This window comes from Pinus tabuliformis, chromosome 9 (genome assembly GCF_031772625.1).
Source record: "Pinus tabuliformis cultivar Carrire ecotype Pingquan chromosome 9, CPIR1, whole genome shotgun sequence".
Lineage (NCBI taxonomy): Eukaryota > Viridiplantae > Streptophyta > Pinopsida > Pinales > Pinaceae > Pinus > Pinus tabuliformis.
Window position 1 is genome coordinate 72,877,539 of NC_142307.1, and position 18,105 is coordinate 72,895,643.

Sequence of the window (18,105 nt, forward strand, 5' to 3'; positions counted from 1 at the left end):
ACTTTCCACTTACAATACAAAAATCAATGCAATGATTCTAAGAATGAAATTATATCTAAACTACAGGAAGTGTTTCCAGAGCAATGGTCAATGAGACATGTCAAACTTGCAATAGCAAAAACATACAACAACAAAAAAGAATCATTCAAAAGGTAATATTCCTAATTGTATAAAATGATTTTCTAGAATTATATGTATATATTACTATAAACCATTAATTTTTTAATATCAATTCTGTTATATTTATTTTTCATATATCATTATAAAAATGGTTTATTACTTTTTTTTCAGGAAGATTATGAAAATTCCAAATAATTAATGCACTGATATACAAAACATGCGAGTAGAAATGTCCAAAAAAATGTATAAGGAGATGGTCAATGAAATGGGCATAATTGCATCACAGGAGGGGCCATCTCAACAACAACGTGTTTCAAATGTATGTAATCATGATTGACTTTGTACATAATAAAAAAAAAAAAAATAGCATTAAATATTAATTTTCAAGTATTTTCATGCAGAAAAGAAAACAAGATGGAATTCATTCAACACGTAAAACATGAAGACAAGGAATAAAAAGGTTGATTTCAAAGTTTGTGAGTAATTGTTAATATTTCCTAGTAACAACTCAAGGTTTCATTTTTGTATATTTTAAGTTGTTTTACAACAACCATCCTTGAATGTTTTCAACAAACAAAGAAGAGCCATCAGAAGAATTGATTGACATTGGGTTACATAACGGTTGTGAGTATATGTTAGCATATCAAAAATTAATTGTGGAGTTTGTAAGTATCTATGTTGTTTTACTTGCAAGAAACAAAGTATGAAACTACGCTAATAGAAGAGTTGTTGAAAGAAGGCATGAGATTTGGTTTTGAAAGAATGTGTATAATTCACGAGTCACTTCTTGCTATGGTACATTGTTTTTCGATTTACATCGATGTATATTATTTATTTCAATTTTCATTATTCTCGCCAACATAGATAAACTCGTTACACTTTATTTGTATGTTTGTAGATGGAACAAGATCTAAAAGATGAAAACAATTAATGCAATCAACAAAACATTCCTCCAAATAACCCCAAGTCATGGAAGTACCTCGAGCAGTGATAATAGTTCCAGTGAAGAAAGATGATCTATTTAGATATCAATGCAACCTGTTGTATTTTTTGAAATAATTGTCTGTGAAAATTAGACATTTTGTTTAATGTAATCATGGACATAGTGTCCCAATTGAAAGACAAGGGGTTACCAATAACAATCCCATTTTGTATGACAAAGAGCCTCTTATTGATATATAATAAAATACATTTTAATTTATTATATTGTGTTATCCAATGTCATTGTGAAATGTTACACCACTGATTAAATATATGGATGATTAAATATTATAATGAAGAGATGTGAAATTTGATAATATAACAAATTAATCCAAATATCATATACAAATGCAATAATCAAATATTAATTTCTATGAATATTGTTATAACACATATGTCAATTTCTAAATGAATAACATATTTTAAAAAGTACAATAATTGCACTATCATGGGTCGATGTCTCCAAAAAAGAGAAAATATCATACAAAAACACGGGCGTGTGCATAACATAAAAATGCACTTGTGCTTTACTTTAAATAAAAGCATTGTGACATCATCTTTTAGCATAATCGATGTCTTTTCGGAAAATGACAACATCGGGGCTTTCATGTCTTCAAGCATCTATATTGTTTTTAATTAATGTCCCGGTGCATTGTAACTCTTAACACACTAGTGCTTTCATAGAACTAACACCCCCCGGTTCTACAAAGTGTTATTTCCATTCCTGATGCATTGTTAAAATTAACAACACCAGGCCCTCTATATAACAAACACACCGGTGTGTTTATGTAAACAAGATGTGCTAATGCTGTGTGTTTAAGAGAAAGCACCAGAACTGCAAATATTTTTTGCATGCCCCAAAGTTGTTCCTTCATCAAAGAAAGACCGAGGCTTTTTTTTATACAAGCGCTGACATGATATACATTTCAAGGTTTAGTGCTCTTTGAGTTGAACGCATCGAGAATTTTTGTTGTTGTAAGCAATGGGGTGGTACACATTTCAGACTATGATGCTCTTTTTATTAAATGCCTCCATGCTTTTAATTATGTATTAAGCCCGATGCATTTCTATAAGTAGCACACCAAGGCTTCTTGTTCCATAAAGCGCGCTAAAAAAAAAATACAACAACAACAACAACATTCATGACGACAAATCGCCTTCCAATTGTTAGAGGCAAGTGTCAGAATAAGTGAAAGTTGTCAAGTATGAGTTGAAAAGCAAAGCAGTTTCCCAATAAGAGACAAGGCTCGATAAGGGATAGTTGGGAACCATATCCAGTAGGAGGAGGAGTATGAGACTCTAGTGTGCCAGATGGGAAAGATCTAATGTAAAAGCAACAAGGAGATTAGTTAGATCAGTTCCAGTTGTTGTAGAAGGATCATCAACTTTGCTACGAGATCCCACATTATTATAGTAATAAGAGAACAATCGTTCAGTGTCAACAAGCATTGTTAATCATTTGGATGACAGTAACAAATTTATTTGCAGTTAGTGCTTGAGAGACAGTTGCAAAACTAGTTACAGTGATACAGGCAGTGTGAATTTCCCAGTTGCAGGATGCAAGTGTAGTTCCAGCCATAAGATTCCCAACACAGATCTATGCATCCCAGTTTCCAGTGTAGGAGGATAGTGCAAGTTATTAAGAGGGAGTAAAGAGATTTCCCACAGAGAGATCGATACTCAAAGAGAGTCAAGTTTCAAAGGGAGAAACCCTATGGAAGCTAACACTTCAGTATCTGGGGAGATCATACTCATTATTGCAGTAGTTGCAACAACAATGCAAAGATAACAATAGTATAAGTAGATCAAAGTTCAGAGTTGCAGAGATTTGGGCAAGGTCTAGTGAGGTGATCCTAAAATGGTGTTTCCTCATGGATCAGAACCTTAGGGACCCACAATATTTAATAGTAGGAGGATCAACATCAGTTGATGTAGTCATATTCTAGAGTGACAGTTGCAGACTAGTGGCAGTCAGATGCTGAGGAGCGCAAAGCAGTGTTGACAATAGAGCAGGAGGCTCAATGCAGAGTCAACAACAACACATATTTCTTAGTGGATAGTGTAGAGGATAGTAGCAATCAGATGCTCAAGAGATAGCTGCAGCACAAAGACACAAATGATTCAATATTTCAGATACTTCTCATGTGCAATAGCAACATAAACAATTAAGAGGGAGTTCTAGTGCAAATGTGGAGTTGGCAGCAGTACACAATGTACAGTGCAGTGTCAACAACAACAAAAATGCATTAGTTTGGTTCATCTACAATCATTGGCAGATGAATTATAGTTAGCACAGTGGTTGATGGACAGTGGCAGGAAGCTACAGTGGTCAGACATCATCAACATGATTAGAGGATGTAGCAGAGATAGGGTGTTTTAGCAGTAGGACACTCGAACAACTTCTTCGCTAAGAGGGAGTGTTAGTTTTTGTAGCAATGAATGTTGTTATAGTATCGAGACTTTGTGGAGAGGCTAAAACATAGGAGTTCTACATAACCCATAAATATTTTCTGGAAATTCCACCTAGTGATGGTTCAATTAAATTAATTGACCATAATTAAAAATTTCCTGTCTAACTTAGGAAAAGTGGTTAACGAATAGGAATTAATTGAGAAAGGTGTGAATCATCTAGAAACTCACATGAATAGACCTAGAGATGATCTCAATAATCAATTAAGTTTTAATCGTGGTTGTTGGAGTCCCAACTAGAGATTATAAGGAGAGGTCGATGGGTAGATGGAGAAATACACTTGGAGAGTGAGTTTCCTTGGGTAGTATAATTTTCCATAAATCAGTAGCGATTCGCTGGAACAGTTCGAGCTAGAGAGGGGACACAAATATAGAGAGAGGCAGAGGCAGTGATTCTGGAGGAAGTCTTCTAGTTCCAAAGAGTCAGCAACATAAGGGTCGTATTTCCCAAAGAAGATATGCAGAGCTAATGCATATAGCTTAAGAGGGAGACCGATTTTCTTGAAGGGAAAGATGATTCAGTTACAGTTGCTCCAAAAATTCTCCACAAGGCCAAGCGAATTCCTTCCAAAGGTAGAGTCATCCAAGACGCCATTTTTCTAGCAGTTTTGGGGCTTAGCAAGTTGGGGTTTGTGAAAGCACTGTGTGGAGGCTCACGCAGAGGTTGTATGACTGGTTAGTTTTTCTAGTTATTGAAGCTGGATCAAGCGTGATGTTGAGGTATTTTCCTCACAAATATTTTGGCAAAAATATTTTGCTAATTGGATTTCCCATTGGGCATCCATAGATTGCACTTATAATTTTCTCATTGTTGCTTGATAATAAAAATCCTCAGTTGTTGCACCATTTTTCCCACATTGGGTTTTTCTTGGGCCTTTTGTCCAAAAATAACAATGTTATGGTTTTGTGTGTGTGTGTCTGTAGTTTCTCAACTTCCAGTTTATATTCTGCAGTATTTATTTTGGTGAAAATTGCAGTTGTGAATTATTCGTTGTTTACCGTAGTAAATAAACTGTAAAATTAATTTACAATTAGAAGAATAATTTCTAGTTATTGCAATAGTTGAAAATTTCACATTTCAATGGTATTCAAAAGTTTTAATAGAATCTAAGCGTACTAATCATATCCAACCTTCAACATTATGGTTTGCTTCTCAGTGAAGCATTTTAAAATAACTACTTTGAGAAACTGATTACTAAAGGCTAGCTCTATAGATCGACATCTTAGACTTCTAGTTCTATTAAGACTTTTATTCACATGTTTTGCTATCAAGGAACCAAATCATGTGAAAACACATCATCATCCTTCAAATTATTCGTGATCTGGCTCGCTTGATATGGAATCAACCTCGTTTGATACTATGTTCTGATGCCTGGTGTATTTCAAATGTGCCATGTCGTTGTTTGATTGTAAGTTTGACTTTGTGATTATGGTTAACTAAGATTATTTTGTTTGCACCCAATAAGCGAAAATCCATATAGGCACCATTTGGCATCTTCCCATGTGCTTTGGTTGATTTGTCTCTCATGGGATCTATTTGAACCTTGGATTCAACTAAAAAATGTTAGTGAGGCTACAAAATGTGTCAAATTTTATAACTCATGCAAATTAAATCAAATTTACAAAGCAAAACACATAGAATTGAGATAATATTGGACCTTTATCTTATTGCTTATTTATGGAGTTTTGATGATTTTTTATTTCAAAATAGTCGGGTGATGATGTAATGATAAGTGACAAATGAGTGAAAGAAAAAGTAACAAATTGTCAAAAATATGCAATTCTTGTGACCCAAAAATCATTATAGCAGGAAAGGTATTTGCTTGTGAGTTGAATGGTAACGACTCGACCCCAACTAAGGAAATTCAACTCGGATAACTACAAACTCAATGGTAGTCAAATGTGATGGTATCAAAAGGCAAAAGGCATATGATCAAAATGATATTTGTAGATGCGTAGAATTTGCAACAATGAACTCCATTTGGGAAAATAGCTTACCAATCCAGTAATATAATCCTAATTAAGGATGCAATCGTTTTTTTGTTAACAGTTATAAATTTATTTATACTGCTAGGCAAGAGGAAACAAGGGTTGGAAATTCTAGAAAGGAGATTGTGTACACTTCTTATGTTGCTTAGGATTGAAGATCAACATACTGGTGATGTATTTTTGTGTGTGATACTTTAAGTGCATTAATATACTTTCATCTTGAAACACAAATATAATCAATTGTTCTTTTCTTCAATCTTATTAGTGGAATATCTGTAAATATTGCTCTATTTTCTTTGCATTGTTATTAAAGAAACATAGTTGTGTAATTATTATCTTTCCATGTATGTTAAGCTTGATGCAAGAGATTTCTTATCGAATATGAGCACTACAAATTAAGTTATTCAAATAAGTAGTTATTTAAATAATTCAATTCTTGTGACTAGATTAATAGCTGAATAATTTGAGAACTATTTCATATAATTAGGCAGTTTCATAAGAAACTCATATCTGCTTTAAAATATTGCTCTCGAAATCATTTAATCTTAATTGGAAACATTAGTTAAGGTTGCACATATGATTTAATCCATCATAATTGCATCTTAGGCATAAACTTTAAATTAAACTTGGATTGACAAATTTGTTGATTTGTAAATCCCCTTAATGGAAACTAGGCCCACATATCGATGGGCATCACTATATCAAACAAGAATAGGCTAATTGGGGCCTTGATTGTGTGGTGATCCTCATTATTGACTAAGGATTTTATGAGGCATCAACAAATGTGCATGGGTTTTTGCATTGGAAACTTGTGTCCAACTGTGCTTATTATATGAGGAAGGTGCAACTAGCTACTCTTCTACTAGGATGAAGCGCAACCAAGCTTAAATGAGTAAATTTTCTTTGGTTGAAGAGTATTTTAGCCTCATACCATCTTATATAAGACCCATGGTAGCAAACACAAGTAAAATACAAACATGACATATGTGTAACATAATGTGAGATTAACATGGGATAAGTTGACAACAAAATAAATAAAAAAATGCTACTTATAAAAAATAAAATAAGAACATTTAAGTGAACTTAAAAAATTAGTAAATATATAAAAAGAAAGAAAAAAGAAGTGAATATGCCACAAATAAAGAAGCTAAATGAAATAGTATCTATGTTCATAGACTTGAGGGTTAGGCAAGTGGTCATGAGTTATATGTGAAACCTCTTCTCTCACACCAAAGTTGTTTAACTCACGAGGCCAAAACATAACATAGAAAAGTTAGATTGCACCAAAATTAGACATCACTTTGGAACTCACAACATTTTTTAAAAAATAAACCAAAATCAACAATACCATGTGAAATTAGGACATGTTATATTAAATGATTTAATTTTAATTTTTATATTTTAAAAATAAATTTGCTTTTATATTTGACTGTTTCTATTTTTAGCCTGGAAATCTAAAAATAGACTCTGATCACTCCGCTGTGAACCAAAAATAGAAGTCCATCTATTTTTCCCAACATGACCAATCATCCATAAACAACATCCTGCAACTCATAGACCATGATCCATATGTCTAAAAATAGACTTTGCGCCAAAAATAGCCTGCGGGCCCACTTAGTGAAGGCGACTCCTTTCCACTAAGCTCCATCATCTTGTTGCATTCTCAACACTCCCTCTCAACAAGATATGGATTATCTGCAACCCCTATCCTACAACTCTGGAATGTTCTGCATGCAACACATTTGCCCGGTCCACTTGCTCCAACAACACTTGGAACAAAAACACTCCCAACTGACCACTCTGTTGGGCTAGGAACATACTCTGATGCTGAAGCTCTACCTGCTGTTGACAAGTGCTCCCTCTCTGACATCTGCGCTACTGCAACATCTCCATGCATCTCACACCATTGCACACCTCTCTGTGCCACCTAGCACTGTGCAAAACACTTGTGCCTCACGCATTGCTGCAGCCTACTAGCTATGCATTGTCTTGGGATTCCCTACACTGTCGCTCTCTCTGCCGCTCCATCCGCATCTGTCTCTACCCAATCAGTCAGTTCCTGCTACTCCACATCGAGGCTCCCATAGCAAGGTCTCATCCAAGAGGTTGGGTACCTCAAGGATCTTGCCCCTCCTCCTTGGGACGATCAATCCACATCACCCCACCTCCTACCTGGAGGTATGGCTGCATGCGATCCCTCAGCCCACCTGGCTCGAAGTTTCCCCCTACTGGAGGTCTCTGCATGAGTAGATGTCTCTACTCGATCTCCTCTCAGCTTCCCTTGTTGTGGCTGCTCCACAACCTCCTGAAGTTGCTGCATCAATCATGGCTCCTCCACAATCGTCTGAGACTTCTTCTGGCTCTGCATGTTGAGAGGTAATATACGCTCCCTCTCAACCACCAAGTCTCCATCAGTTGCCTCGCTGCTCAAGGCTTTGCATGCATCTTGAGCCTCAAGAGCGTACAGGTTCTTGACCCGTGAACCAATCTGCTTCACCTGTCTAGTGATGATGTGTCCAAGGAAAACCTTTCCCTTACTGAAGACTACATCATAGCCTCTGTCTTCCAGCATCGCGATCGACACCAAGTTTCTCTCCAGTCCTGGTACATACTTGACGTCGGTCAAGGTAATTCGAGCTCCATGCTCCCTCTGAAAAATAACCGTGCCTACACTTGAGACATTATACTTCTCATCATTACCCATCGTTATGAGTATCTAGGATCTTTCTCCTCCAAAGTACTGAACAAACTCTTGTCAACGGTCATGTGGAAAGAAGCTCCACTGTCAAGAAACCAACCACTTCCCACCATGGATGAAACCATGCATGCAAAGAGTGTGAAATCCAACTCAAACTGTGAAGCAAGTGCCTCACCTTCAGATCCTTCCTCGGATCCCTTCTTGGATTTCTTCTTTGGGTAATTAGTAGCATAATGGCCCAACTCATGACAACGAAAGCATCTCACCTTTGACTTATCAACCTTCTTCCCATCATTGGAAGATCTGGATTCAGAAAGAGAACCCTTCTCCTTCCCCTTCTTCACCTTACTCGCTAAGGCACAGTTCTCCTCATCATGCATGGATGAAGAATTGTCTCTGGTGCTCCGTCTGATCTCCTCTTGCATAAGATCCGACCAAAGTCTCTCCCATCCTGGCAATTTCTCTCGACCATTGACAGAGTCCTGATAGGAATGCCAACTCTTCGGAAGACCAAGGAGAGCCAAGCTCACCAAGTCCTCATCATCAACAGTCACCCCCACACTTCGCAGCTCATCTCGACATTGGGTGAACTTCGTGAGATACTGGGGCATACTGTCTCCATTCTCACACTTAGATGTTTCTGAGTTTATCCTTGAGTGCCATTCCACCAGCTCAAAACTCAACCGATTCTGATATAAAATTCGTGAGAACAAAGTATTTCTCATACAGAGATTGACTGTATGGGCATTCACCAGATATCTCATCTTCCAAAAGAAGGATGAATCCAGAGGCTACCTGGCCCGATTACAGACTCTGCCTGAAGAAATAAAATGTAAACACTTTCTGAATAATAGATCTGATGATCAATCCTCGCTTTGATATCATGTAGAACTTTTTCTACAAATCAACCAGCTCCGATACCATGTAGAAATTTTGAATAATAAACACTTATTCACAGAGATTATCCTGATTATACACTATTGCGGAATACATGCACAATACATAATCTCCTCTACGTTGATCATCAATTTAGCAGCATCAAAAACAATGAAACATCAATCGCATGCACACATTAACACGGTATGTAACCTGGGGAAAGCATACAGCTGAAAACCCCACACTATATGTAGATTAATGATTGAGAACATGTAACAATACATAGTACAATACTCCTCACAAGTACTCAGTACTATCTCCACCTGTTACACACAAAACCAGCTCAGATCTGATCAATCACAACTCAAATCTCCTCCACTGCTTTGCCTGCCTCCACTGCGCAATCCTGCAAGAGAATGAATGAGAATGGCTGATCCAAACTCCTATTTACCTTGGCTGATCCAAAATCACATGAGCACAAGCTATAATTGCCTTGGTATTGGCCCACACTGCGCAATCCTCATTGGCATAACTCAATCCATGCATGTGCAAAATCTCATGCACAACTGATAGTCACAACTCACCCTTTCACTTACCTCTAACACCTGTCTCTGTTGAACTGTCCATGCACTGAGTTAACTGATGTATTCTTTAGTTTCTTTATGAGTTAATAATTAGTGAATTAATTAATATTTAATTCACACAACTCATCACTAGTGTATTCTTTAGTTAGACTAAATACAACTAGTTCAACTAAGTCAAACTGAACACAACTCCATCAACTCCACATCCAACTCCACAGAACTCACATGCATGAGTTCTAACTGAAGTCCTCCATGCAATAGCTCAACTAACACATAAGAAACCACGTGATTCCTTTTGTCAGCTGCATGTGCCACATCCGTAGCTCGAACTGAAGTGCTCCAAGGGAATAAGATAATGTTTAGAGTCCAAATATTACTAAGGGCTAATAATATTTGATTGTTTCTATTTTTAGCCTGGCAGTCTAAAAATAGACTTTGATCACTCTGCTGTGAACCAAAAATAGAAGTCCATCTATTTTTCCCAACATGACCAAGCATCCATAAACAGCATCCTGCAACTCATAGACCATGATCCATATGTCTAAAAATAGACTTTGCGCCAAAAATAGCTTGCGGGCCCACTTAGTGAAGGCGACTCCTTTCCACTAAGCTCCGTCATCTTGTTGCATTCTCAACACTATAAACCCACTAAAAAAATAATAATAAATAAATAAATTTAATGTTTATAATAAACAAAAGTCAACAATAATTTGTAAAGATGACATAGTCTAATTTATAAATGAAATGACCTTTTTTAGAGTATTTTTTCAGATAATTTTAACCAAAATTCAATAAAGAATTTTAAAAACTTGGGTTTAAATTGTTTAATTATAAAATTTGAGTGTTTGAGGGAGTTTTACAAAGTGCTAAATCCATTTGTGCATTAAAAAATGTATTTTAAATAACAAAAATTACAATCTTGCTTGCTTGAGATTGTATCACCAAATTACAATGAAAATACCATTTCATTTAGAAGTTAGACTACTATTGTAAAAATTACAACATAATACTCTTAAAAAATACCATATTAAATCATTTTTATTTTTACTTTTATATTTTAAAAATAATGTTTAATTCATTTATTTATGTTGCATAGAAAATATCCCTTGTGAATTCATAATAATCTCTTTTTTCTATTTTTTTTAATAAAAAATAAATAAACAATACTATTTTAAAATTGTGATATAATATTTTAGAATATTCTATAAAACTACACTCCAAATTTTTTTATCTCTCTATAATAAACAATTTAACTAATTACACAATAAAATAAATAAAACTTATTTTAATATTAAAACAAATTAATTTAATAATTTTTAAATATTAAAAATAAAATCAAATTTTAAAATTTAACTAAATAGAAATATATATTAAAAAAATAATAAATTTTGTATAAAATACTATTAATATAAATAAGTAATAATAAAGTAAAACTAAATATATATTAATAAATTAATAAATTTGGTATAAAATAATATTAATATAAATAATAATAATAAAGTAAATCTATCTCACTTTGAATAAAGATCAGTCGTTGCAGTCGTTGCTAGATCCCTGCCCTTTCTTCTTATTCTTGCCGAGGTTTCCCCTTATTTTCCTGTTTCCTTTTCCTTAGAGCTGTCTTTTCCATCCTCCTAGGATTTCTCCTTTGGTTAGGTTTTTTACTTATGGTCATGTTCTTGTCCTTCTTGTATTAAAAATTTGTGGCTTGTCCTAATAAAAAAAAATTATTAGTATTATTAATCCTATTTGTTATTAAACTTCTACCTTTACCATTTAAATAATATATAAATAAAAATAGAAATTAATTTTAACCAATACCCATAAATAATTTATTAATTCCATTAAATCATTATTATTAAAAACCCTTTACTTATCCCTATGGATTTAAACAATTAAATAAATTAACAAGTAATTAAATAAATTAATTCAAAATATATAATAATAATAATAATAATAAATAAATAAATATAAAATAAAATAAAATTATATATATTTCTAATATATAAAACCCCTTTACTTATCCCTAAGAATTCAATTGATTAAATAAATTAGAATTATGTAATTTGATATATAAATAAAATTAAAATAGTATAACATTCTATAAAAAAAACTTTTTTCAACAATTTAATATTATTATTATGATGATGATGATGGCTAATTTTCGCTGAGACCAAACAATGATCTATCAGACCTAAAGAAACAAATTATTTATTTTGATTTAAGATTTTATTCCTATGCTCAAAAAGCTTGGAGAGAAGCCTCTCGAGCTCACTATAATTTTGACATTGTAAAAGGCTAGGAAGGTATTGTAACAAAGACTGTGAAATTGAGATCTAATGCCGTTTTATGTAGTTGTTGATGGTCAGCTTAGTCAACCTAGCCATTTGGAAGATCTGCTCTCCCTATTTAATTGGCAGCCTTGATCTGAATCCTCAACTTGTCCTGACGATGAACCACACTAGTTGGTTCGAAACGCGTCGACAAAGGTTTTCTACATGTGATTTAGGCCGAAACTCGTCTTATAAATAAAATATAATAATTCTCATGAACTTTGAAACCATAAGTTGGTCTATTCTCACAATACTAAGAGATTCCAAGATGAAAACACTTTCTCTTGGATTGTTCAACTCTTACTCACATCTATTTTTATTTCCAAAATATTTGCCCCACTACTAACCTCTTTGACTTATTCAATTGGCAAAACTATAATGACCTCAGAGTACTTCTTTCCCTCCTTTTTATCACAAAAATAAAATTTTAAATAATCTCAATTTATTACTTCTTTCTTATAGCTCCATTAACTATATCAATTTTAATAAACATTATTAAAAAACAATTAACTTATCATTTTATATTTATCCAACCTCACAAAAATCTCTTTATATTTATAAAAAAAATATATATCCCAAAAAACTGAATAACTTAATCTCCTCTCATATTTAATAAATAAATTAAAAAACACAACAACCACAAAAAACATTCCAATTTCGAAAAAACATATAACTACTAACCTCTTTGACTTATTCAATCAGAAAAACTATAATTATCTCAAAATACTTTTTTCCCTTCGTTTTTATCACAAAAATAAAATTTTAAATAATCTCAATTTATGCTCCGTTAACCCTATCAATTTTAATAAACATAATTAAAAAATAAAAAATAAAATTAACTTATCATTTTATATTTATCCAACCCCTTTATATTTATAAAAAAAAAATACATCCCAAAAAACTGAATAACTTAATCTCCTCTCATATTTAATAAATAAATTAAAAAACACGCCAACCACCAAAAACATTCCAATTCGGAAAAAAACACCATTAAAAAAAAAAAAAAATCATATCCCCCTCGCGTAAGTTTATCAAATAAAAAACATGAAATAAAAAATGATCATACTCTCCCTCACGCGAATGTTCATCGGACTTGTCAAATTTGAATCCGAGTAGCATACGGGATATTATTGATTAAAATAAAGGTTGAGTGACACTTGGACAAACGGGATATTGCTGGTCGTGCATCGCTATCGTCGGTACTTCAAGTGTATTGGTACATTTTCATCTTGAAACACAAATATAATCCATTGTTCTTTCCTTCAATTTTATCAATAGAATATTTGTAAATGATTGGAAACTCATATATGCTTTAAAATCTTGTTGCTAAAACGGTTTATTTTTCATTAGAAATATTAGTTTAGGTTGTATATTAGAGTAATTAATTATAATGGTATTTATTAGTTTTTCAGATTAATCACATTGTTGGAATTGGGTTGACGTTTCGAACCAACTAATGTGTTTCAGATTAATCACATCATTGGGATTGGGTCGACGTGATTTCTCACCTTGTCCTGAGGATGAACCACATTAGTTGGTTCGAAACGTCGACCCAATCCCAACAATGTGATTAATCCGAAAGACTGATATATACATTATGGATCACAAAGGTCTTAGATCTATAATTGTATTTTAGATATAAATTTTAAATTAAAGTTAGATTGGTAAATTTGTTGATCTAAAAATCTCTTTAATGGCAACTAGACCCACATATCGGTAGATATCACTATATCAAATGAGTATAAGTCTAATTGGGGCCTTGATTGAGTGGTGATCTTCATGATTGACCAAAAAATTTCAGAGGCATCAATAGGTGGATATGGGTTTTACATGGGAAACGTGTCTCCAACTACGCCTATTATATGATCCGGATTTATGCAGGAACCAAATCAAATATAGATTTAAACAAAAACACAAAACTAAAACGAAAATTTAACTTCAATTCATTAATAACAAATACTCAAACTGTTTACATGCAAAATGGAAATAGACTAGCTCGGATAATAGTAGCTTATCTTTGAGAAGAGATGTGATGACTACATGCCTTCTGACCTATGTTACAATGCGGCTTAGGGACTTTTTTATTATTGAGAAACAATGGAAAACCCTAAATATCCAAAAACCTAACCCTAGGAGATGAATCACCAAAAGTCTAAGGGCCTCGTTGGGGTTAGTTGCTACAACAACTACCCGGGATCGTAACTTTGGCATACTATCTTTGTTTGACGCATACGATACCTCGTAAAAAAGTTCTATCCGAGGACAACAAATTTCAACTGCAAACCCTTGTCCACCGACTATGGGTCTGTCTGTTAAAAAAAAAAAAAAACATCTTTTAGAGCCTCAATACAGCTTCGAAAGTTTAAGACCCAGAAAAATGCCAAAAATAGTAAATTATGCTGCAATTAAGGAAACTAAAAGAAACAGGGGCGGGCGTCCAAGTGGAATAGGTGGGTGGCCACCAATATCCACCTGGATCATTATATGAGGAAGGTGCAACTGACTGCTCTTCTACTAGGAAGAAGCACAACTAAGCTTACATGAGTAATTTTTCCTTGGTTGAAGTGCATTTAAGCCTCATACCATCTCATATAAGCATTGTAAGGGCTATGCTAGCAAACACAAGTAAAATACAAGCATGACAATGTGAGATTAACATGAGATAAGTTGACAACAAAACAAATAAAAAAATACTACTTATAAAAAATAAAATAATAACATTTACGTGAACTTAATTACTTTTTGTTTGTTTGTCAAGTGGTCTGAGTTCATCAGAGATTACATCAGGCTTGACCTGTGGCCTGAGAAACCACGTCCGAGGGGCATTTACACTACCAAAATCACCCAGGGATTGCACCCAGCCTAGGCCACACCAACGCTTAACATCATTGGATTTTTTCCCACAGAATTTCTAACTTATGACCTTCACATCACGGAGTGACTTAACAGTACACCCCATCACCACCGTCTATTCTACACCTCATGGGCAGTGAACTTAATATCTTAATAATAAAGAAACAAGAAAATATACCACAAATGTACCTACCAAATATAGAAATGAAGAAACGAAATGTGATATCATAAGAACATACAATTGTTTTAATATTGGTCAAATTAATAAGTATTTACGTTCGTAGACTTGACAGTTAACCAACTAGTCATGAGTTATATGTGATGGTTATGACTTATACGTGAGACTTCTTACCTCACCCCAAAGTTCTCTGACCCAAAACCAAAATATAACATAGAAGAATTAGACTACACTAAATAAAACTAGTAATTGCCTCTAAAAGTGCAAAGATGCACAGAAAGAATAGAAGATATAAAAAGATCATGCTGAAAAACTAAATCACTAAATATAAAAACTCTTATTTCTAATAAAATAAATATTATATAAAGATTGAGATCGATCTTCGTAGAAATATAGAGTACAAATAGGTATAAAGTCACACTACCATACACATATAAAGATGACCAACACTATTATACATACATGAGTAAGCTTTGTATGCACATAAGTCAATCATTATGTTCTTCCTGAACATAAAACACATGGAATTACCATGTGAAATTTTGAACATATAAAATAGTAATTTGTTCATTGTGTGAAACTTTGAATATACAAACAAGTGAAACAAAGTTCTTCATTGTGTTTTGCTTGTAGTGAACCATTATGAAAACTTGATATTTTTCTCCCATATATTTTAAATATGTATAAAGAGAAATGAAATGATTTGAGAGACCCTTTTGTTGTAAGAGACGAAGATTGCGATAAAAGGTTTTAAGAAAATTGGTATCAAAGATCCTAATGATTTTAAAGATAAAGAATTTAGTAAAAAGGAATGGATTAAAGTAAGAGTTATTTTAAGTTATGCAAGATAGTTGTTTATCAAAGATTTTACAAATTGCTTTTAAAGTTTTTTTTACTCTGATTAATTCATGTATATTTATCATATAACAACTAAAATGAAAATCTCTCCATACTTGAAATGTTTCAAATTAAAGTGGAAAGAAATATCACTAAAGAAAAAAAAAAAAAAACCAAAAAGTCTAAGTTAGTGTGCTAGATCTTCAAGCAAACTTTTGTTTTAACATAAATACATGTTATTTTCATCAAGATAACTACATATAATCACGTTTTGGAAAGAAACAACATTGCGTTATCAATCCCACTTCAATGTCACATATAAGCTTCAGGTAGTTGTAGCCAACACGTAGCCCATTCTCTATGACACATATCAAGATCTATAATTGACCTTTAGTTTGGCTCTGGATGTTGTGCAAGATTTCACAAAGTTGGAAATAATCGCAAAAGTTCTCCATGCTATGATACTTCCATAAAGGGGCTTCTCATTCATGTATACTCCCACATCTATACACTTATGTACTAATAAATGGTATAGTTTCTCCACTCTACTTCTCTAGTCTCGTATCATTCCCATTACTCCAACTAAAAGTGACGAGTCCCCAATTTTCGACGCGTTTTCAATCGAAAAAGTGACCTTTGACAAGATTATGTTGTCGATCATCATATAGGATGAACATGATGGCCATTTCCAAGCTTTAACAAAGGGAGGTTCGAGTACCCTACCTATAACCTCAGTCATATCAACAACCACAGTGATTTGAAACTGTTGTTCCTGCATAAACCAAAACAAATCATGAAATTATAATAGTATTTTGTAATGGAAAAAAATATTAAACATATCGTTAGACAATCTTGTTTAGCCATGATGTCATGGATCATTTTTTGTTAATGGCGAGCATCTCTGCATAAAGGCATAAAATTTTAGAAACTTTTAACCCCCTTAGTACCATCAAAAGCTCCCTTAAGTTTGTTAAAGACCCAGTTGACCCTAAGGAGATGAAAGGGGTTTATTCAATCCCATGCTCTTGTGGGATCCCCTACATTGGGGAAACTGGGTGTTCCATTAAGCTTAGGATTTAGGAGCATGCTGTAGACATTTGACACAGGCGTTCCCGCTCCTCAGCTATTGCTGAGCATGCAGAGAAAACCAAGCACCATGTATGCATTGAGGACTCCCAGGTCATCACTAGAATAAATCACTTCCATCATAGGAAGTTGCGTGAAGCCATTGAAATTGAGAAGCATGCGACGAATCTCAATAGGGATGATGGGTGGAAATTGAGTAAGAGTTGGGTTCCTACCCTTTCTTCTTGATTTCTAGGTTTATTTATTTATTGATTTTTTTTTTGAGCCTTCTCAATTCTGGTCTTATTTTAATCATTTTCTAATATTTTTGACTTATCTAGGTCTTTGTGATGTTTCCCTTTTGGTTTTTATTTATATTTTGTTATTATGGTTTGTTAATAGAAATATGGGATTTAGTTTCCTTTTTTCTATTTGGTTAAACCTTTTATGCTCCTTTTCCTCATATATATATATAACTAGAAACTTCTTTTAATAATATTTTGATATGGTTTTTCATCTTTGTCTTGAGGATGAACCACAGTAGATGGTTCGAAACGTTGACTCAAAATCTGATGATGTGATTAATCTGGAATGCATTCTGAATAATCCTTGTAAGATCTGTAGAGCGAGAATTACTACAACAAACTATTTGACCATTGCAGATCTCACAAAATTATAAGGGAACATAATGTGCTTTTGCTAGATTTCTGATCACATCCACACAAGGCCAAGTTTGAAGCAGATATCAAGGCCATACTTATGCTTGAAGTAATTTATGAAACTCACCATGAAAATTTCAAAAGGGATATATCCAACTGCTTGGTTGCTAAGCCTTTGAACCATGTATATATCATGAGTATGCCCATGGGTGGTTATGATTTTCAAGCCGCACATATTTCTCTACACATCGTGAATACTTTTCATAGATAAAGGTTTAAATTCAATGTAGAAAAAGGTCTCTTGAATATAATCAACAAGACTAATGTTTCAATACAAAAGGTAAAATAGGGATTCCAACATCCAAATCCATTCCTCGAGTCGTTACCCTGAGGCTCTGGCAAAACCCTCTTAATGTAAATATTCCACCGCCAATGTTCTGCTCATTCATCTCTAATTGCTTCG